Here is a 21,228-nt window from a genome sequence, read left to right as displayed (position 1 = left end):
TAGTTACTTTTCTGGTTCTCGTAGAGCTCGCTTCAGGGATATGGGCTTCTGGCCCCAGAATCCTGCTCCGTTCATCTGCCTCATTCCCTCCTCGTCTCTTAGGTGGCCCTGGCAGAGGTGAGACATGGAGCCAGATTGCTGCAGTTCATCTCTAGGCCCTTCCGATGCCTGGCCCATTAAGTGAGGGGGGTCACAAATTTGGGGGTTCCTGCCCATCCCCTGAAAAACCTCTGGTGGGACCTTATTAAAATCCCTCTTCTGGCCAAGATGGTAGAAGGAGATTCTCCTGGTGGGATGGTGGTAGCCTCACAGCTGCAGATATATGAGGGAGTAGAGGAGAGGGGGTTGGACCCCTTCTTCCTAAGCAGCAACTATCACTGCTGCCAAGGTGGCTCAACTGGCTACCTCCTGGGTCATTTTCTGAAGGTTTCCAGCATGGCCACTCTGGTCTCAGCTTGTGCCAGAAACCTCCACTGCACAGTCTGTGGTAATGGGGTCAATCTGCAACTGAGGCCTGAGCAGGGATGGCACAGCCCATCTTTCAGGTGTCAGTGGGGGCAGCAGCATTAGTGGAAGGAGCAGCGGTGGCTGGAAAATCCTCTCTGCATGGGTTTGTATTTGGAAATCACTGGTATTTGCTGAGCCCGTACTGTTTGCAGAGCACTATCCTAAGTGGTTGAGAAAGGGTGATAGAGTTGGTAGATGCAACCCCTTCTCACAAGGAGCTTGCAATCTATAGCATGAGACAGACTTTAAAATAATTACACACCATATTTATAAAACCATGTATATGCATACGTTTGTGTGTTTGTGCACTACTGCCTGTGATCCTCTCTTCCCATCCCCTGCTCTCTGGTTTCCCTTTCTCTAACCCTTCTGCCTTTTTCATTCTCTTCATTTCACTTTTTCCTTCTCTCTGCCTTTTTTCATTCTCTATCTCTTTGTTGGTTTCTCTGTCCCTTTGCCTCTGTGCCTGTCCTTCTTTCTTTCTTTTCCCTGTTTCAGCCCTGTAGTTTCTGCCACCTTTTCCTGCCATTTCTGTCCTACTTCCCGGGGGCCCCATGCCCTGGACATCCTACCCCATTCCACTTGGAGCTTCTGAAAATTAGGTCGCCTTCAGATATATATGATTGCCATTATGCAACAGGAGCCATCAAAAAGAGTCTGGTTCACTGAGAACTTTCAGAAGAGAAACAGAAATGACAGGTTCCCAAGTAAAAGTCAACTCCCCACACCATTTTCAATCCATCAATCAATCAAGTAATTTTCCCTCCCCACTGAATCACCTATTCACTTAGGTGAGTACTCTAGCTATAAGCTCGTTGTGGGTAGGGAATGTCTGTTTATTGTTATATTGTACTCTCCCAAGTGCTTAGTACAGTGCTCTGCACAGAGTAAGTACTCTATAAATACAATTATATGAATGAATGAACTTAAGGCTGAATCCACTAAGCACAGAGGCACTCACTGCTACCCCTACGGCACTTAATTGTCTCTCCTTATGCTCAGTTGCTTTTCCTACCTGTAATCTATTTTAATGTCTTTCTCTGCCCCTGGACTTTAAGATCCTTGAAGCCAGGAATTGTCTCCTAACTCTGTTGCACTCTCCCACATGTTTAGTACAATGCTTTACACACAGTAAATGCTCCATAAATGTCATTGATTGATGATAATTTGTCTGTTGCTCAAGCCATCCAGACTTTTTGAACCTTTGAACTTCTCATGGGCTTAAGCATCTCTAATGATAAAATCACAGGAACCCAAATGTTTCTTCCACTAGAGATGGCATATTTTTCCCACTTTATGAAACAAGAATGAAATTTTATCAGATTCCTTAGTTCTGGTTTATAGTGTTAAAACACATTAATTAGCAGCTCAAGAGGGCAGGATTTCTCCCACACCTCTTTGAGTTAACTGGGCTTGCATGATCAGACATGTTAGCAAATCAGCTGGGGAATTGCAGATGCTTTGAATGGTGTGCTATTTTCATAAATCGTTATTTGAATAAATGTTGATTTAATGAGGTTTTACTATACAAGCAGTTTCTGTGACCCACTTGGTTCTTGAAAACTGTGATTTAAGTCAGAACCAGTTTTCTCATCAGAACAATAGTAAAAATGGAGAGTTGGTTTCTGAGCCAAAATGAGCCCAAATTAGGCAGTCAGTCAATTATTGATAAGTAATACAGCTGCATTAATGAGGTTACATGATAGGATAACTGGCGAAGTAGTGTTGACTAGTGGAAAGGGCACAGGTCTGGGAGTGGAAGACCTTGTTTCTAATCAGTCAATCAATCTGGTATTTATTGAGAACTTACTTTGCCACTTGCAGCTGTAGGCTGCAAACCTGTAGGCTATAAGCTCCTTGTGGGCAGATATCATATCTCCCAACTCTATTATATTGTACTTTTCCAAGCTCTACACATAGTAAGTGCTCAATAAATACCATTGATTGAATGACTGATTGATTTGTGTATGAACTTGGGCAAGTCACTCAAATTCTCTGGGCTCATCTTACCCACATTTCTTGAGATGCTTGGAACTCCCTTGCCTTTCTTATCTGACATTCCATCACTCTTCACCTTCAAAAGCCTCCTAAAGAATCAATCAATCAGTGGTATTTATTGAGTGCCTTCTATGTGCAGAGCACTGTACTAAGCACTGGGGAGAGTACAATACAACAGAGTTGGTAGATACGTTCCCTGCTCACAACTCCACATCTCCTCCAAGAGGCCTTCCTAGGCTAAGCCTTTTATTTTCCCAATCCACCCTCCCCTGTGTGGTCTATGCACTTGATTGTGTTCCCCTTAATCACTTTGATACTCTTCTAATACCCCTATCCCTAATATTTTTTAATGTCTGTCTGTTCCTGTAGACTGTAAGTTCCCTGTAGGAGAGGCTCACCACATCCCAGTTTTTAAAATGGTTTCTCCATTTTCCAGCAGCTCCTGTGCATCACAGTCCAAAACAGTAATAATAACTGTGGCATTTTTTAAGCACTTACTATGTGCCAGACACTGTACTAAGCACTGAGGTGGAGACAAGCAAATCGGTTTGCACACCATCCGGGCCTACAGAGCTCATGCTATAAAGTGTCTAGTGTGGAAAAGGTGAAGCAGGGTGTCAACTAGAGAATGTTGTAAGGGCTATTTATCATAACTCAAAACATCTCGAGAGGAGGACAGCCTGTATCTGTTCCTGTTTGTAGGTAGCCCACAATTCTGTCCAAGTTAAAGGTATTCCCAGGGCACTGACTCAGAGTAACTAGAGATACATAACATGAAACAAAAATGAAATGGGTCTTTATCTCTTTCTCCATCTCTTTTTTTTCTCTGAAACAATAACGTTTCTATGCTGAAGTAATTAAAAGTGTTTTCCTTCTCGGCTTCTCATTTTTTCCTGATGAAGTCCTGACCGATACAATTTCCTCATATTTGTCTCTGATTTATCTTCATCGGTAGGTGGAACTCTCCAAGAAATGATTTCTTCTGCTGGGTTTCTTCATTCCTTCCCAGCTGGGGATTGAGATCTGTCCAGTTTGCAGATAATTATTTGATTGGCCTCAAGCTTCCCGGGAGCTATTATTGGTGTGCTGAAGAGGGAAGTTACTAGATCTGAACAGTCAACTATCCCACTGCCAGTCAGAGCTGGATCTTGCAGGCCAACATCAGAGCTAAGCCTGTCTGTTTCTCTTTGTGACCAGATTTCTACTGATGAGGAACTGAGGTAGCTATTCAGATAATTGAGGCCAAAGAGGGCGGGTTTTGGCCTAAACTGTCTGGATAATTGCCTCAAATCTTCTCTTTGATGATGCAAACTAGTGTTTAGTACCTATGCAACGCCAGACAATAAGCTTGTGCCATAGCTTTAACACTAGGGTGGCACTCCAGTATACCAGGCTCCCCTCCTCCCAACCCCCAACTCATCCTTTGCCCGTAGGTCTTGGGCAGCTAAAAACAGAACTGTCCACTAGAAATCCAGGCTAATGCCCCCCTTATATATTACTCACTTAGTCCTGTTCATTTTGGCTTATAAAGCCAGGTAACAGGCTGGGAATATGTCTGTTTATTGTTATACTCTCCCAAGTGCTTAGTGCAGTTCTCTGCCCATAATAAACACTCAATGAATATGATTATTGACTGATAATAATAATATTTATTAAGTACTTACTATATGCCAAGCACTGTACTAAATGCTGAGGTAGCTACAAGATAATCAGGTCCCACAGGGGACTCATAGTCTAATTAATAATAATGTTGGTATTTAAGCGCTTACTATGTGCCGAGCACTGTTCTAAGCGCTGGAGTAGACACAGGGGAATCAGGTTGTCCCACGTGGGGCTCACAGTCTTAATCCCCATTTTACAGATGAGGTAACTGAGGCACAGAGAAGTTAAGTGACTTGCCCATAGTCACACAGCTGACAAGTGGCAGAGCTGGGATTTGAACTCATGACCTCTGACTCCAAAGCCCATGCTCTTTCCACGGAGGGGGAAAAGGCCATTTTGCAGTTTGAGGGAACTGAGCCACAGAAAAGTGAAGTGATTTGCTCAGGGTCATCCAGCAGACAAGAGGCAGTGCCGGGATTAGAACCCAGGTCCTCTGACTCCCAGTCCTGGGCTCTTTCCACTTGGCCATGCTGCTTCCCATAAAAGGTAGTTTATGAACCTGGCTTTTTCAAGGCTGCTGGAATCTATTTGGTTAGGTCTCACTGTTGACAGAGAATGTAAATACAATTTGGCGTCTACCTGTAAGAAGTATGGGGTGTGGGGGAATCCTGTGAGAATGGGGTAGACATCTTTGTTTTCTTGTAGAAGTCCCAGGGCTGCAGTGAATGCTGGAGAAGCAGGACTTAGCCAGCACACGGCTTTAGTCCCCACCTAGTCCCTGGAAGCTGCAGCAATTTCTCAAGAGTCATCGCTAGAAACAGAGCGGAGGCTCTTTACACCTGGCGTTTCAAGGGGAGGATCTCTGAAGTTTATTCTTTCTTCGTCCATTGTCTGAGACCTCAAGCCTCCTTCACAAGATCCAAACGGCCTCCCTGGCCCTCCCTTCACACATGCTTCTTCTCAGACATCCCCCTCCATGGAGATGGCACAGGATAAGAGATGACTGTGCGAAGCGTCTAGGGGGATTTGTGGGGGTAGTTTTGAGGAGGGGTCTGGGATGCAGTTTTAAATTTTATATCCACATGTATATTTTAGTTTCTAGCACTTTGTGGAGAAATTGGGACTGGGCAGCGCAGAAGGGGAGAGAGGTGGGGAGAAAAAAATCACCCGGATGTATTAAGCAAGGGAAGAAGAAGAGTAAGATGGGCAAGTAGAGAGCAAGTAATAGATTTGACCAACTACAGTGTAAAACCAACAAATCCCCAAGCTAGCATGTCCAACTTTCCATTTCCTACCTAACTCCACCAAACCTTCCACTGTGGCAGCAGAGTGACATCCCCACTTCTTGCTCCTCCTTTCCTCCATTTTCCTCCCAGTCTTCCTCTTGTCTCCCTGAAACACGGGACTTTGGCCCACAGAAGTTGTATTCCAATGTTGAAATTTGATATCAAAGTGGATTCCGGAGACTTTCCTCTCTGCATATCTTTGAGTTTGGAGATGCCGTTAGCAATTTTGTCAGAAATTCATGGAAGGCCTGCCAGGATGCCCTCCGGGAGGTTGGGCTGGATAGGATAGGCAAATATTCCACTGACCCTGTCATTTTTATGGCAGGAAATCTGAAAGATATATTTCTACATAGAAGCCAGGACTGTGGTTGGTGTTTCCCTGGCTCTCTAGACTAAGTGATCTGGGCAGGAACAATCTCTAGGAGAAACTTCTTGAACTTTGTAAGCATTAGCCTACTTACATGAGCAGATTTATATGCTAAGTCCCCCTTACAACCAGTCAGAATGATAATGATATTTGTGATGTTTGCTAAGTGCTTACCATGAGCCAAGCACTGTACTGAGCCCTAGGGTTAGACTGAAGATGATAAATCAATCATGGAATATACTGAGCATTTATTGTGTGCAGGGCATTGTACTAAATGCTTGGGAGAGTACAAATCAACAGAGTTGGTAGCACGTTCCCCGTCTACCATGCGTTTACAGTCTAGATAATGTCAAGACTCCTTGTGGGTAGGGAATGTGCCTACCAAATCTGTTATACTTTACTCTCCCAAGTACTTAGTACATAGCTCTGCTCACAGTAAGCACTCCAGTAAGCACTCAATAAAAACAACTGATTGACAAGGGGCTCACAGTGCAAATGAGTCTTAGAATGGATCCATTAATAAACTCCCAAGTATTTCCAAGTAAGGAATCTTGCCCTTAACAGCCTTAATATTTATCTTGTGCCCATCAGTCACTGCCTTCAAGGAGCTCACAGGCCAAAACGGGAGACTCTGTCCCTTCTGTTGATTGAGTTATCTGGCCTATCCCTACCACTCCAGGAAGGACCACGCTGACAACACTCTTGGAGTCTATCCTATTTTTAAGACTCTAATGAAGGAGTGTCCCATGACCTCTGTCATTTGTCCTTCCAAGAGTCTCAAAGCCTCCACCCTGATGATCGAATAGGATGAAATCTGTACTTGTTCCAAGCTACATGTTCTCTTCCCTGTTACTGTCTGTGACCTACTCTCATGGGACCTGAGCATGATGTGATGGTACTGGGCTGTGGGGTCAGATTTACTGCTCGACTTAAAAATTGAAAACCACAGCAAGGATCCAAATGGAGATGCCCTCGGTCGGTGGGTGGAGGCAGGCTCGGAGTGGCCAACGTGGGCATACACCTTCCAGGTCAGACAACATCAAACACGGGTCCTGAGGAAGAGAATGGCTAAAAGGAATCACTTGTCAGGAGCCACCTTCCTCACCTTCTGTGTGGGTGGGAAACTGGGATTTCTAGGAAGTGGGCCAAAGAAACCAAACTTTCTTGTTCTGAGTCAGTCAGATAATTGTATTTATTGAGCTCTTACAGTGTGCACAGAGCTGTACTAAGCATTTGGGAGAGTACAATATAACAATAAACTGACACATTCCTTGCCCACAACAAACTTACAGTTTAGAGGGGGAGACAGACATTAATATAAATAATGAATAAATAACTTACAGATATGTACATATGTGCTGTGGGGCTGGGAGGGGGATTAGTAAAGAGAGACAAACAAAGGAGTGGGAGAAGAGGAAAGGAGGGCTTATGGAAGGCCTCTTGGAGGAGGTGTTCCTTCAGTAAATGAAGTGGGGGAGAGTAATTGTCTATCAGATTTGAGAAGGGAGGGAATATGAGGAAGGATTGATGCCTCTCACTGGGAAGAAAAAATTTGCTATGGGAAGCAGTCTGGCCTAGTGGAAGGAGCACAGACCTGGAAGTCATATGGACTTGTTTTCTAATCCAGGCTCTGCACCTGTCTGCTGTGTGACCTTGGGCTAATCACTTAATTTCTCTGCCTCAGTTACCTCATCTGTAAAACAGGGATTAATACTGTGAGGCACATGTGGGACATGGACTGTGTCCAACCTGGTTAGCTTGTATATACCCCACGGCTTAGTCCAGTGTCTGACACATACTTAAGTGCTTAACAAATTCTATTAACCACCCCCCCATAAGCAACCTATATGAGTTTGTCAGGTTGGCCAACTTTGCCTGTTGGAGTCTTGCCCCCATCTAAGAAAGTCTTATTTTGGCCCATTTTGATTGTAGCTAGTCTAGCGGTTCGGGGGAGCAGATTAAGTGGAAGTTTCATTCTTTTTTTTTAATCGTATTTAAGTGCTTATTTTGTGTCAAGAACTGTTCCAAGTCACTAGTGTAGATACAAGTTAATCAGATCAGACAGAATCCCTGCCCCAATGGGCTCACAGTCTAAGTAGGAGGAAAGAATGTAAAATCCTCATTTTACAGTTGAGGAAACTGAGACACAGAGAAATTAAGTGACTGGCCTAGGGTCACACAGAAAACAGGTGGCAGAACCATGATTAGAACCCAGGTGCTCTGACTGCCAGGCCTGTGCTTATTCCATTAAGCCACGTGGCTTTCCATGGGCTTTTTCCTGTACCAGGTCCTGTATTAGAAGCTCCCAACCCCAATGGGAGGCTGTAGTTGGGGTCAGCTGTGGTTTCCCTGACTGAGCTCAGGATGTTCCTGCTCGGTGACCAGCTAGAGGTGTGATTAGACCTCTGGGACCTGGGGAGGTGGGGAGTTAAATTAAATTAACCCTAGACTCTAGGCTGCTGTTCCACCACCAAATATGCTTAAGCTGTTGGTGTAAAAGCAAAAGAGGCTAAATAGCAAATCATTTTTATGACATTTGTGGGTATTGCATCATATTGTTCCTTTAGCGCCCACTTACTCACTGTACCTCAGTTTCACCTATCAAGGCACCCACCCCTTGAACTCATCCTCCCTATGGCCTGGAACTCCTTCCTCCTCCATATACCACAGGCCACCATTCTCTCCACCTTCAAAGCCTTATTAAGATCACATCCCCAAGAAGGCTTTCCAATTAAGTCATTTTTGCCCTACTCATTCTCTTTTCCACATCACCTGTGACCTAGGATCTATACCCTTTAAGCAGTTGCTAGTCACCCCACCTTCACCCCCATAGCACTTATATTTGTAACCTTAATTTATGTATTTTAATGTCTATCTCCCCCTCTAGATCGTAAGCTCCTTGTGGGCAAGGAATGTTTCTCTGCCTCCTAACACTATTGTATTGTACACTCCCAAGTTTTCAGTAATAATAATCAGCATGGCATTTGTGAAGTATTTACTATGTGCCAGGCACTGTATTAAGCACTGGGGCACTGTACTATGAGCAGTGCTATGCATACAGTAAGCACTCAGTAAATACTATTGATGGATTGGTCACGGTGGATGGAAATCTTCATAGTCCCTGTCCTTTCCCTACAGTGGCCTTCTTCTCCCTGGATCTTGCTTCTTTCCTCTCAGTCTTCCTCCAGTCTTTCTCTACTCCCAGGTACAATGGCTCAGCCTGGAACACCTCCTCTCTGGATTCCACATTGGTGCCACCAGCCAGCCTGAAAGCAAGGTAGCCTAATAGAAAGAGCACCGGTCTGAAAGTCAGAGGATGTAGGTTCTAATCCTGGCTCCACCATTTGTCTGCAGGGTGACCTAGGGTAAGTCATTTCACTTCTTTGTGCCTCAGTTGCCTCATCTGTAAAATGGGTATTGAAACTGTGAGTCCCACATGGTACAGGGATTGTGTCCAATCCAATTTGCTTATCTCCACCCCAGTGCTTAATACAGTGCTTGGCACGGTCATTCATTCAATCGTATTTATTGAGCGCTTACTGTGTGCAGAGCACTGTACTAAGCGCTTAATAGTAGGCACTTAACAAATACCATAATAATAATAATTATAATTAATCAGTTATTATTATTATTATCATGCACCAGGGCTGCTTAGATCTGAAGTCCCAAACACCACAACTTCATCCCCTCTCCTGTTCATCTCTGTCCCCCAACCGTGAGTTCCAGTGCTAGGACCCAGCAGGGCTAAGTCACCAGCCCAGAATTGGCCCCCAGGAACTCCTGGCTAAGAAGAGGAACCAGATGGTGAAGGGGCAGGAAAGTCAGTCAATTGTCTTATTGAATGCTTACTGTGTGCAGAACTCTCTACTAAGAGCTTAGGAGGGTACAGTATTAAGAGTAAACAGATACATCCCCTGCCCACAACAAACTTATAATCTAGAGGAGGAGAAAGACATAAATATCAATAAATAAATTAAGGGTATGTATGTAAGTGCTGTGGGGCTTGGTGGGGAGGGGATGAATAATGGGAGTAAGTCAGGATATCGCAGAAGGGAGTAGGAGAAGAAAGAAGGGCTTAGTCTCGGAAGGCCTTTGGAGGAGATGTGACTTCAATAAGACTTTTAAAGGGGGGAGAGTAATTGCCTGTTAGATATGAGGAGGGAGGGAGGGCGTTCCAGGGCAGAGGCAGGACATGGGTGAGAGGTCAGCAACCAGATAGATGAGAGTGAGGTACGTGAGAAGGTTAATATTAGAGGAGTGAAGTGTGTGGGCTGGGTTGTATTAGGAGAGTGATAGGATGTGATGGCAAGGGGCAAGGTAATTAAGTGCTTTAAAGGGAAAGGAAGGGAGGGAAGGACTTTGTCGACACTTTTCTTTGGACTCGAATGGGTCTTTCGAAACCATCAATTTCAGGAGAATAAAACTCATGTCTCTGATCTGATCTGGCAGTGAGGTTTTAGGATCGGGTGTCTTCCCAGTAGCTGATTATCAGGGTACCCTGTCTTCCTCTACCTCCTCCCCATCAGCTCCCCCACCTACCTTTTCCCTCAGCTAACCCTCAGTTTCTTTTGCCCTTTACCCTGCTGGCCCTGTGCTGAGAGGAAGGAGAGCCCTTGCTGGTCTCCCCCAGGTTCACAGACCCCACAAAAGTAGTGAAATAATGTCTCACCTTTGGTCGTTTGTCAGGGGAGAGAGTGGCTGCGGGGCCTTAGGCTGCTCCTGCTGAATCTGGGTCGAAGATGTAGCCCTCATGCTGGGAAGAAGTTTCTTGGGTTTTCTGGGGAGTCAGGTTGGGCTCTAAGCTTGGCCTGGGCAGTGGTAGACCGGAGGGTTCCTGCTGCTGCTCCTGCTGCTGCTGGGACACTGGATTACTGAGTTATTTTGCTAAGCTTTCATTTTATCGGATCCAGTTTCGGAGGCAGAGACATTGGAAAAAACAAAACCCACAGCTTCCAGTGACTAAGAATTAAAACTGAAAAAAACAAAAAGAAAGGAACGTCCCGCTGCTTGAAGGATGAGAGCCTCGTTGACAGTGTCTCTTTCCAGGGTGGCAGTCTGAGTGGGCACTTCCTAGTATCTCCTTGGGGAGGGTGGCAAGTGGGCGTTTGCAGGAGGAGGTAGCAGCAGCCCAAGCTCTTGGTTGGGCACTGGGAACATTGACTCTTCTTGTGCTTAACAAATACCTAATTCTTCCTTCCAAATCAAATCGGAGCTATTTCTGTGACTGTTTTTGGCATTTAGAGAGAGTGCATGAAACACTCTCATTTGGTCCTTGCTCTTTATGAACTAGAGAGAAGCAGTTTGGTCTAGTAGAATACGGGCCTGGGAGGGGAGCCAGAAGGATCTGGGTTCTAAGCCCGGCTCTGCCACTTGTCTGCTGTGTGTCCTTGGGCAAGTCACTTAACTTCTTTGCGCTCCAATTACTTCAAATGCAAAATGGGATGAAGATTATGAGCCCCATGTGGGACAGGGACTGTGTCCAACCTGATTAGCTTGTATCTACCCCAACACTTAGTACAGTGCCTGGTACATAGTAAATGCTTAATAAAATACCACAATCACTATTATTACAATTTTAAGAGTCCTGACACAGAATCACATATGAAAGGAAGATCATTGTACATGCCCTGCCCCTATGGACAGGACCCTGTTTTTAAGGTTGATTACTATTTTGTTTTTGACTTCTGATTATTTTTAAAATATAGATTATTTAAAGATAACTCTTCGGGAGAGAATGCCCTAGGCAGGGATCTGTAGATTATTGTAAGGGAGGTAGGTTGCACAGGCAGGAGGGGTAGCTTCTGCCTGCTTGGAGAAGCAGCGTGGCTCAGTGGAAAGAGCACGGGTTTTGGAGTCAGGGCTCATGAGTTCGAATCCCAGCTCTGCCACTTGTCGGCTGTGTGACTGTGGGCAAGTCACTTAACTTCTCTGTGCCTCAGTTCCCTCATCTGTAAAATGGGGATTAAGACTGTGAGCCCCACGTGGGACAACCTGATTCCCCTATGTCTATCCCAGCGCTTAGAACAGTGCTCGGCACATAGTAAGCGCTTAACAAATACCAACATTATTATTAAGGGGTAATAATAATAATAATAGTAGTGTTATTTGCTAAGTGCATGCTATGTGCCAAGCACTGTACTATGCACTGGATGAAACACATGATAATCAGATCAGACACAGTTCCTGTCCATTGTGAGATTCATAGCTGGACTGGGAGTCAGGATTCCTTGTAATAATAATAATAATAATAATATTTATGAAGCATTTACTAAGTGCCAAAACCTGGGGTAATAATACTAATAATAATTGTGGTATTTGTTAAGCACTTCCTACATGCCAAGCACTGTACTTAGCACTGGGCTAGATACAAGATAATCAGATCAGACACAGTCCCTGTCCCATAAAAGGCTTACAGTCTTACAGGGAGGGAGAACAGGTTTTTTTAATCCTATTTTACAAATGAGGAAACTGAAGCACAGAGAGGTTGAGTGACCTGCTCAAAGTCACACATCTGGCAAGTTGTAGAGTCAGAATCCTAACCCAGGTCTCCTGACTCTCAGTTTGTGCTCTTTCCATTAGAGCACACCACCTCCCAATTGGCCACGCTACCTCCCAGTGTGCTGCTTTCTTGCCTCCGGTTCTCTTTAGGTCCTGAGGTCCATAATGGGCAGTGATTTGTCCTCTCTGAGCTTTGTTTTCTCCATCTATAAAATGGGGAGGAGAGAATTCACCACAGATAACATCTGTCCAATGTTGAAATGTTGAAATCAGACTCATTCAAGACCAGTGGGAATGATGGGACATTGGAATCTGCTGGGATAGTGCACCTATCATTCATACCCATCTCAGCACTTACGTATGTGAATATTCGATTGTACATTCAATTATTTATTCTGATTTATTCCACTATTTCATCATTTTTCATTTTACCCCTTGTCTGATCCTTGTTCTTTCTACTGCTCTGCTATTTGTAAATATTTGATAAGGCTAGTTCCCCCATTAGAATGGAAGTTCCCCAAGGGCAGGAGGTGTTTCTTTTGCATCTCATACTTTTCCCAAGGGCTTAGTATAGTGTGTTGCACTTAGTTCGGCTTGGCCTCCTCCTCTCCCAGGTAATTTCTAAAGCCTGCATTGTGATACAAAGAGCCTCCTTTATGTCCATTTATTTGGTAATTAAAGAGGATCGGTACTATTGCTGAAACAAGTTTTATAGGAACCTTATAAACATCCCTGAGAGACATGCTACTTAACACAACACGACACTCCCCGTTCCATTCTCTCCTTCCCCTTCTCACACCTCCCCCATCCCTCCCCAGCCTGAATTGCTGCCATCAATACTCAATCGAGACTATTTGCTCTTCTGACTCCGGGGCCTGTTCCGTGGAATGCTCCTGCCAAGGAAAATATGGTCCCAGCAAAGCAGGTACCTCCCTGAGGTGAGGCCGAAGGGGCTCCCTGTCTGTTTCCCTCAGGGAAATTGGGAGGGATGTCAACATCGAAAGGATGAAGTCACTGATGTTCAAAGGTGAACACAGAGATGAAGAAGGAAACTAGTTGCATGCCTCTGAGTTCTGGTATTGGGGCCAGGCACTGGCAGTTCAGGCCGTGGTCCCCTCATCAATCCCAACCCTAAATTTTTCCAGACCCGGCTAATCCACCCTCACATAGGAGAAGCAGTATGGCTTAAGATAAAGAGCACCAGCCTGGGAGTGAGAGGACCTGGATTCTAATCCCGAGTCTACCACTTGCTGGATGTATGACCTCGGGCAAATCACTTAACCACTCTGTGCTTCAATTTTCCATCCACAAAATTGGGATTAAATCCTACTCTCTCCTACTTAGACTATGAGTCCCAAATAGGATGGGGACTGTGTCAAGCCTGGTTATTTTGTCTCTACCTCAGCACTTTGAACTGTGCTTGGACCATGTAAGCATGCAATAAATACTGTAATTATCATTATACTTACAGTAGGGACTGGGAAATGCTAAAAGGAAAGGAGCTGGAGAGGGGCACTGCCTGGACAGTTGACTTCAAAGGATGAGAATGAAAATGAAGATTAAGTCAAGTGTTTAGGCATTTTTTCCTGGAAGCAGTGCATGTGCCCACGGCCCACTGGCTAGAGGGGTTACATTAGCTAGAGAGCAGAGGAATGCTGGCATTCAGTGGAATTTTTTGATGATCCCCTTTGCTCTCTTATCCCAGCCACTATTCACCCCTTGAGAGCCAAGAAATGCAATTTTCTTGGACCAGTTAGCTCCTGAATGAGATTGGGGCTGAAGGGGGCAGCCCCTCCTCTGGGAAGGGGAGGGGAGAAGCCCAGAACTTTTCTTTTAACCCCGCCAGTGCCCGAGGAACAAACTAGACGCCGCCCTCTGCAGCATCAGGTAGAATACCAGTCCTTCCTCCCTCCCCAAATATGTGGGCCTGGCGGGAGTCCAGCTCACCTCCCAGACATTGCTGGAATGCCCTCTGGCGTAGGCCATGTTGTCACATTCCCTCCCACTCCAGATTCCATCTACACTCCATTGTCGGGAGTCCTCCATTTGTTTCTGGGAAGTCCCTTCCATAGAGCCGAGACCCGAGCATCTGTGGGGCAGCCTCTCACGGGCTGCTCTAGGTTAGCACGAAGGATTCTGGGATAAATACGTGACGGCAAAAACTTAGTCTCTTCCATTCCATCCTCGGTATCTTGTTTCATATTCCTCTTCTGCAACATGGTCATCAAAAAACATTTAAGCTCTCCTCCGTACATGTCACGAGCAAATTAAACAGACACGGTCCCTGCCCTCTAGGCTCTTACAAGCACAGACAAACACAGACAAAGACAGGTGACTGCACAAACACTGACAAACAGACAAGCTAAATAAATAAAGGAGTATTTATATTTCGCATAAGCTTTAGTGCGAGTGGTGTCGGGTGGTGGAAAGTTGAAGCATAAATTGTATGTCAGAATAGATGAGGGGTAGGGAGGAGAAGGGAAGAGATGGGTTTCTAAGAGGCTGAAGACTCTGCCTGTCTCATTTTCCCCCTCTATCCTCACCTCTGACTATTTTCTTCTCTCGTTTCATCTATTTCTTTCTCTCTTGGTTTTTTTGTCTGCCCCTCCTTGAGTTTCTGTTTCTTCTCTCAGGGTCAGACTTCACCTGGTAGGGTAGAATGTCAGCCCTCTGATGGAGTTTTTAGCAGCTAGACTTTTTTTCTTATGGTATTTGTTAATAATAATGATGGTATTTGTTAAGTGCTTACTATGTGCAAAGTACCGTTCTAAGTGCCGGGGAGGATACAGGGTGCTCAGGTTGTCCCACGTGGGGCTCACAATTTTAATTCCCATTTTACAGTTGAGGTAACTGAGGCACAGATAAGTTATGTGGCTTGTCCAAAGTCACACAGTTAAGTGCTTACTATGTGCCAGGCATTGTACTAAGTGCTGGGGTAGATAAAAGTTAATCAGGTTGGACATAGTTCCTATTCAAAAAGGAAGGTCACAGTTTTTTTAATCCTCATTTTACAAGTGAGGGAACTGAGGCACAGAGAAGTGAAATGACTTGCCCAACGCCACACAGCAGATATGTGGCGAAGCTGGAACCAGAACCCAGGTCCTTCTGACTGCCAGGCCCGTGCTCTATCCATGCATTGGGGCTATCCTGAATAACATCACATGTGGATGGGGATCGGAAGTCATCAGAGACATTGCAACTTCCATCCCAGCCCAGCAGTCTGACCCTGCTCCCCTTCCCTTTCTAATTTTAATAATAATTATAGTAGTAATCACCTCCTCTTATTCCAGGAGTGGCTTTGAAAATCTCTACAAAACTGTATTCTTGGACACAGGGATGCAGAGAAAATGAAAAATGGAAGGAGCATTCACTGCTCCTGACAAACAGTCTTCATCTCCACCCCGTTTGTTTGTCCTGATCTCTAGGGTCTTCTCTCCGCTGAGCAGAGGTCTGAAGAGGGACGCCCACTAGGTTCCTTTCTGATCCGGGCCTCTCCCGGCCTCTGCCTGGCTTGGCCTGACTCGGCCTGACTCGGCCGTTACTGACTTCTACCACCCACCTGGTTCCCGTTAACTTTCAAAAACCTCTCTGTGCGGGGACATGTGGGAACACATGGTCTGTGCTCTCAAATCGTCCTCCCCAGTCAGGACAAGAGAAGGTGTGAAGAACGTGAAGCAGCGTTGCTCGGTGGGAAGAGCCCGGGCTTGGGAGTCAGAGGTCGTGGGTTCTAATTCCGGCTCTGCTGCTTGTCAGCTGGGTGACGTTGGACAAGTCACTTAACTTCTCTGTGCCTCAGTTATCTCATCTGTAAAATGGGGATGAAGACTGTAAGCCCCACGTGGGACAACCTGATGCCCTTGTATCTACCCCAGTGCTTAGAACAGTGCTTGGCCCATAGTAGGTGCTTAACAAATACCAACATTATTATTATTATTATTATTATTATTATTAATAACGTATGCTTCCCACATCTCTGAAAGCTGCCGGTGAGAACATAGGTGACGGATTTGTTTTTATGGTACTTGTTGAAAGCTTGGGCAGGGAATAGGTCTGTTATTTTGTTATATTGTACCCTTTCAAGTTCATAGTTTCTCCAGCACGGACCTGGGAGTCAGAAGGTCATGGATTCTAATCGCAGCTCTGCCACTCATCTGCTGTGTGATCTTGGGTAAGTCACTTCTCTTCTCTGTGCCTCAGTCACCTCATCTGTAAAATGGGGATTGAGATTGTGGAATAGGGACTGTGTCCAACCCTATCTGCTTATATCCATCCCAGTGCTTAGTACAGTGCCTGGCACATAGTTAAGCACTTAACAAAGACCATAATTATTATTGTTATCATTATTATACCATGTCTTTGTGAATCTGTTTCCCTATTTTGCCCTTTTCTCCCATCTCCCATCCTCTCCCATTCGTGTTTTCAGACCGTTGGCCTATCCCTGAAAGCCTTACTTCCTGGATGAGGTGTTCCTCAGGTGTTTAGAATGGAGACTCTGGCCACTTTTCTTTGGGGAGCATCACCTTTGTTGGCAGAAGTGACAAATGAGGACCCTGTCTGAGGTGGATTTTCCCCAGTCGGAATCTCTGGGCAGACTCCAAATCAGAGAATCCATTGTGGCAGAGCTGGGGGTAGAAGTCAGGGCAGTTAGACAGTGGTTGGATGTTCAGTGTTTAAGCCTCCTCCCAGCCCACAGTCAGCTGCAGGGAGCAACAGCCAGCTCCTTAGGGATGTTCTCCAGGAATCCCACTTAGAAGATTTCTTCTTTCAATTAGTGAACTGCCTGTCAGCTCTCGGTGGGATTGCACACTTCCTCTTCCCTGTGGCTTTCTCCTAGCGGGCAAACCTTTCCATTTCTCCTCAAATAGCAATGAGAGATTGCATCAGGGGCTTAAATAATCCTAGTAAATGAAGAGAAAGGCCAAGGCATATATCAGGGTCCCCATAGTCAGTCGATGGCAAATACCTATGGTATGTGTTAACCGCTTACTTTGTATCAAACACTGTTTAAGCACTGGGGTAGATTCAACTTAACCAGGTTGGCCATAGTCCTTGTCCCGTATAGAGCTCACAGTCAAAACAGGAGGGAGGACAGGTATTGACTTCCCATTTTACAGATGAGAAAATTGAAGCCCAAAGAAGTGAAATTAGTTCTCCAAGGTCACACAGCAGGCAGGTGGGAGAGTTTAGGATTAGAACCAAGCCCTCTGACTCCTAGATCCATGCTCTTTCCTCTAGGCTGTGCAGCTAAAATTAGAGATAGGTGAGCCTTTTGTTCTACTCTTTGCCTGCTCTTGATACCAGAGGATTTATTACTGGTCCCTAGGCACTTCATCTCCCACCCCAACCCAGAAGACTTCTGAAAACCCCTCCACTTTCATGTGGCCTAACAACCACAGGGCTGAAAGCAGCCATGCAGATAAGGTCACCCACATGCTCCAGCAAGAACTAAAGAGCTCTTGCCTTTTGTCAATCCTCAACCCTTACGGACTCTCCCACCGACAGATACCAAATACTCATGGCCTGCCTGGCAAGTTCATGGCACCAAAAGTGTTTTCAGCCCGTCTGAACCTAAAGCTAAGTCCAGGGGTGTTTCCCTAAGATCCAGAGATCTCTGTCCACCTCAGCAGGCTTAGTCCTCACACATCAAGGAGAAGCTGACGTCAATGGACCCTGGAGGGTGCTCTTAGTTCAGGTTCAGTTCAGGTTCTTAGTTCTGCTCAGATCCATTCCAAAGGTCCAGCATTGAAAGTCAGTTATTGCAAGTTCGAATCCCGGCTCTGCCACTTGTCAGCTGTGTGACTGTGGGCAAGTCACTTAACTTCTCTGTACCTCTGTTCCCTCATCTGTAAAATGGGGATTAAGACTGTGAGCTTCACGTGGGACAACCTGATTACCCTGTATCTACCCCACTGCTTAGAACAGTGCTCTGCACATAGTAAGCGCTTAACAAATACCAACATTATTATTAAAAGGGAATGGAGCTGGTCTCCCCAGTTGCATTTTCTAGGTGAGAGCCCTTAGGGAAACATTAACTGTCCTAGATGATGGAACTGCTGCTCTTCAATTGCTAAAATCCGCCCTTTCCTCTCCATCCAAACTGCTACCTTGTTAATCCAAGCATTTATCCTATCCCACCTTGATTACTGTATCAGCCTCCTTGCTGACCTCCCTCTCTCCCCACTCCAGTCCAAAGTTCACTCTGCTGCCTGGATCATTTTTTTTTACAAGAAAATTCAGTCCATGTTTCCTCCCACCTCAAGAACCTCCAGTGGTTCTCCATCCACCTCCACATCAAACAGAAACTCTTTACCATTGACTTTAAACCACTCAATCCCCTTGTCCCCTCCTTCCTTACCTTGTTGCTCTCCTACGACAACCCAACCCACACACTTCACTCCTCTGGTGCCAACCTACTCTCTGTACCTCAGTCTCATCTGTCACTTTACATCCTGTCTCTGGCCTGGAACACCCTCCCTCTTCATATCCGACAGACAATCACTCTCCCCACCTTCAAAGCCTTATTGAAGGCACATCTCCTCCAAGAGGCCTTCCCTGACTAAGCTCTCATTTCTTCTCCCACTCCTTTCTGTGTCACTCTGATTTGCTCTTATTCACCCCCACCTCAGTGCCTCAGCACTTAGGTACATCGCTATAACACAGCTGTGATTAGTTCGTATTAATATCTGTCTCCCCCTCCAGACTGTAAGCTTGCTGAGGGCAGGAAATGTGTCTACTGACTTGAATATATTGTACTCTCCCAAGCCCTAGCACAGTGCTCTGCAGATAGTAAATGAGATTGATTTATGGATTGGTTGTTTCAATCAGTCCATCGATCAATCAGTAGTGGTTATTGAACCCTTACTCCTGAGTTGAACAGCCTGACTTCCCCATCCTTTCCTCTGTCCAACTCCAAATTGGAGAAGGGGTTGCTGAGTGGACCTGGAGAAGTAGTTCTCTGAATTCCCTGAAGAAACGAAAAGGCCCAAATGACCCTCTGCTTTGGACTGGCTAGGCCCTTGTGAGTTGCCCCCTACTAGTGCTCTTCAATCAATCAATCAATTGTATTTATTGAGTGCATACTGTATGCAGGGCACTGTACTAAGCACTTGGGAGAGTATGACACAACAATTTAACAGACACATTCCCTGCCCACAATGGGCTTACAGTCTAGAGGGTGATGGGGCTTCGCAATCTCTGAGATGCTGAACATAATAATAATAATGTTGGTATTTGTTAAGTGCTTACTATGTGCAGAGCACTGTTCTAAGCGCTGGGGTAGATACAAGGTAATCAGGTTGTCCCATGTGAGGCTCACAGTTAATCCCCATTTTACAGATGAGGTAACTGAGGCACAGAGAAGTGAAGTGACTTGTCCACAGTCACACAGCTGACAAGTGGCAGAGCTGGCATTCGAACCCATGACCTCTGACTCCCAAGCCCAGGCTCTTTCCGTCAACATGCCATCTTTCCCCAAGGAAACATTAAAGTTTTGTTCATCTGGGGGAAATCTCTGAGCTACTTTAAAAACCATAATACATTTAAAACTAATAATAAGTCTTATTTCAAGAATATCATTTGCAAGGATATTGCCATCCTGAGGCAGTGGGCACCCTTCCCCTGGGATATTTTCCTCCTGGTTGGGGTCAGGCCAGTCCAGTTTGGAAACTAGGCCTTTGACTGTGTGCTTCAGGGATTCCAGGTCCTCTTCAGTCTTGTCCCTGTGGGCATCGTGGTTTTCAGGACATTTTTCCTGAGAGCAAGCTGGGGCTTAGCCATTGCTCATAGCTCTCTCCCTCTCTGCCTGGGAAACACAGGGCAGTCCTCTTCAGATGAAAGGCTCCTTAGAAGAAACAGTAATTATTGTTATGTGCTCCGTCCATCTTTCTCATCAGAGAACAGGTCGGAGAAAACAAAAAGGAACGAAGCTTTGGCAGGGAGGCCAGCTGAGGGGACAAACGCACCATTGTGGTCCATGAGTAAGTGGGAAAACTCTCGACTCATTGGAATGACTGTGCCTGGCATGAAGGGAAACCATGTTTCGTTACATGCTCCTTGGCTGGGGCCTGGTTGCCTCGATGAAGGTTCTAAAGAGGAGTTATCATCAAATCCTCAGAACCTGGAGCTACATACAACTGAGCGAGGCAGTCAGGCTTTCTTCAGAAGCAGCATGGTCTAGTGGAAGGAGCACGGACCTGGGAGTCAGGGGACCTGGGTTCTAATCTCTGCTCCTCACTTACCTGCTCCGTGAGCTGGGCAAGTCACTTGACTTCTCTGTGCCTCAGTACCCTCCTCTGCAAAATAGAGATTCAGTAACTGTTCTCCCTCTTACTTACACTGGGAGCCTCATGTGGGACTTGATGATCTTGTCTCTACCCCAGCACTTAATACAGTGTTTGGCACATACTAAGCACTTAACAAATACCACAGTTATTATTATTATTAAGAGTAATATTATTATTATTATAGTCATCCCTGTTCCCCATTAAGATTCCTTGTGACCTCTGATTGAAGCATACTGGCTGGGGAGTGATGTCCAGGTTTTCAGAATCTCTTCTGTGTCAGTGGGTACCGGTCAGGACTACGGAAGCGTATTGTCCTGTTTAGTTAGCAAACAATAATCATCCCTGCTTGAAAGCTCACAGGGGACAGAGCACTCAATTAGCCATGAACTGCCCAGGTCTAGATCTAATGACTAAGGCCCAAGCTTAGAGCGGTCAGTCATCCAGTTTTGTACCAGCCAGTCTGGTTTTCAGCTACCTTGTCCCCCATCTGGCACAGATACGGCACAGGACATCTGTATGCCCAATATTATTATTTTAAAACCCAGCTTCCCCCAATTTCTGCTCTTGCAGACTGTACGCAATGCCTTTGTACAGAGGGATGTGGGAGGACTGGAAAAATTGGGGGATACTAGTGACCCCCTACAAGAAACACTTTAGGTTTGAGTGAACTTGGCAAACTTTCAAATGT

The sequence above is a fragment of the Ornithorhynchus anatinus genome, chromosome 2, assembly GCF_004115215.2.
Source record: "Ornithorhynchus anatinus isolate Pmale09 chromosome 2, mOrnAna1.pri.v4, whole genome shotgun sequence".
Classification (NCBI taxonomy): Eukaryota; Metazoa; Chordata; class Mammalia; order Monotremata; family Ornithorhynchidae; genus Ornithorhynchus; species Ornithorhynchus anatinus.
This window is presented reverse-complemented; position numbering follows the sequence as displayed.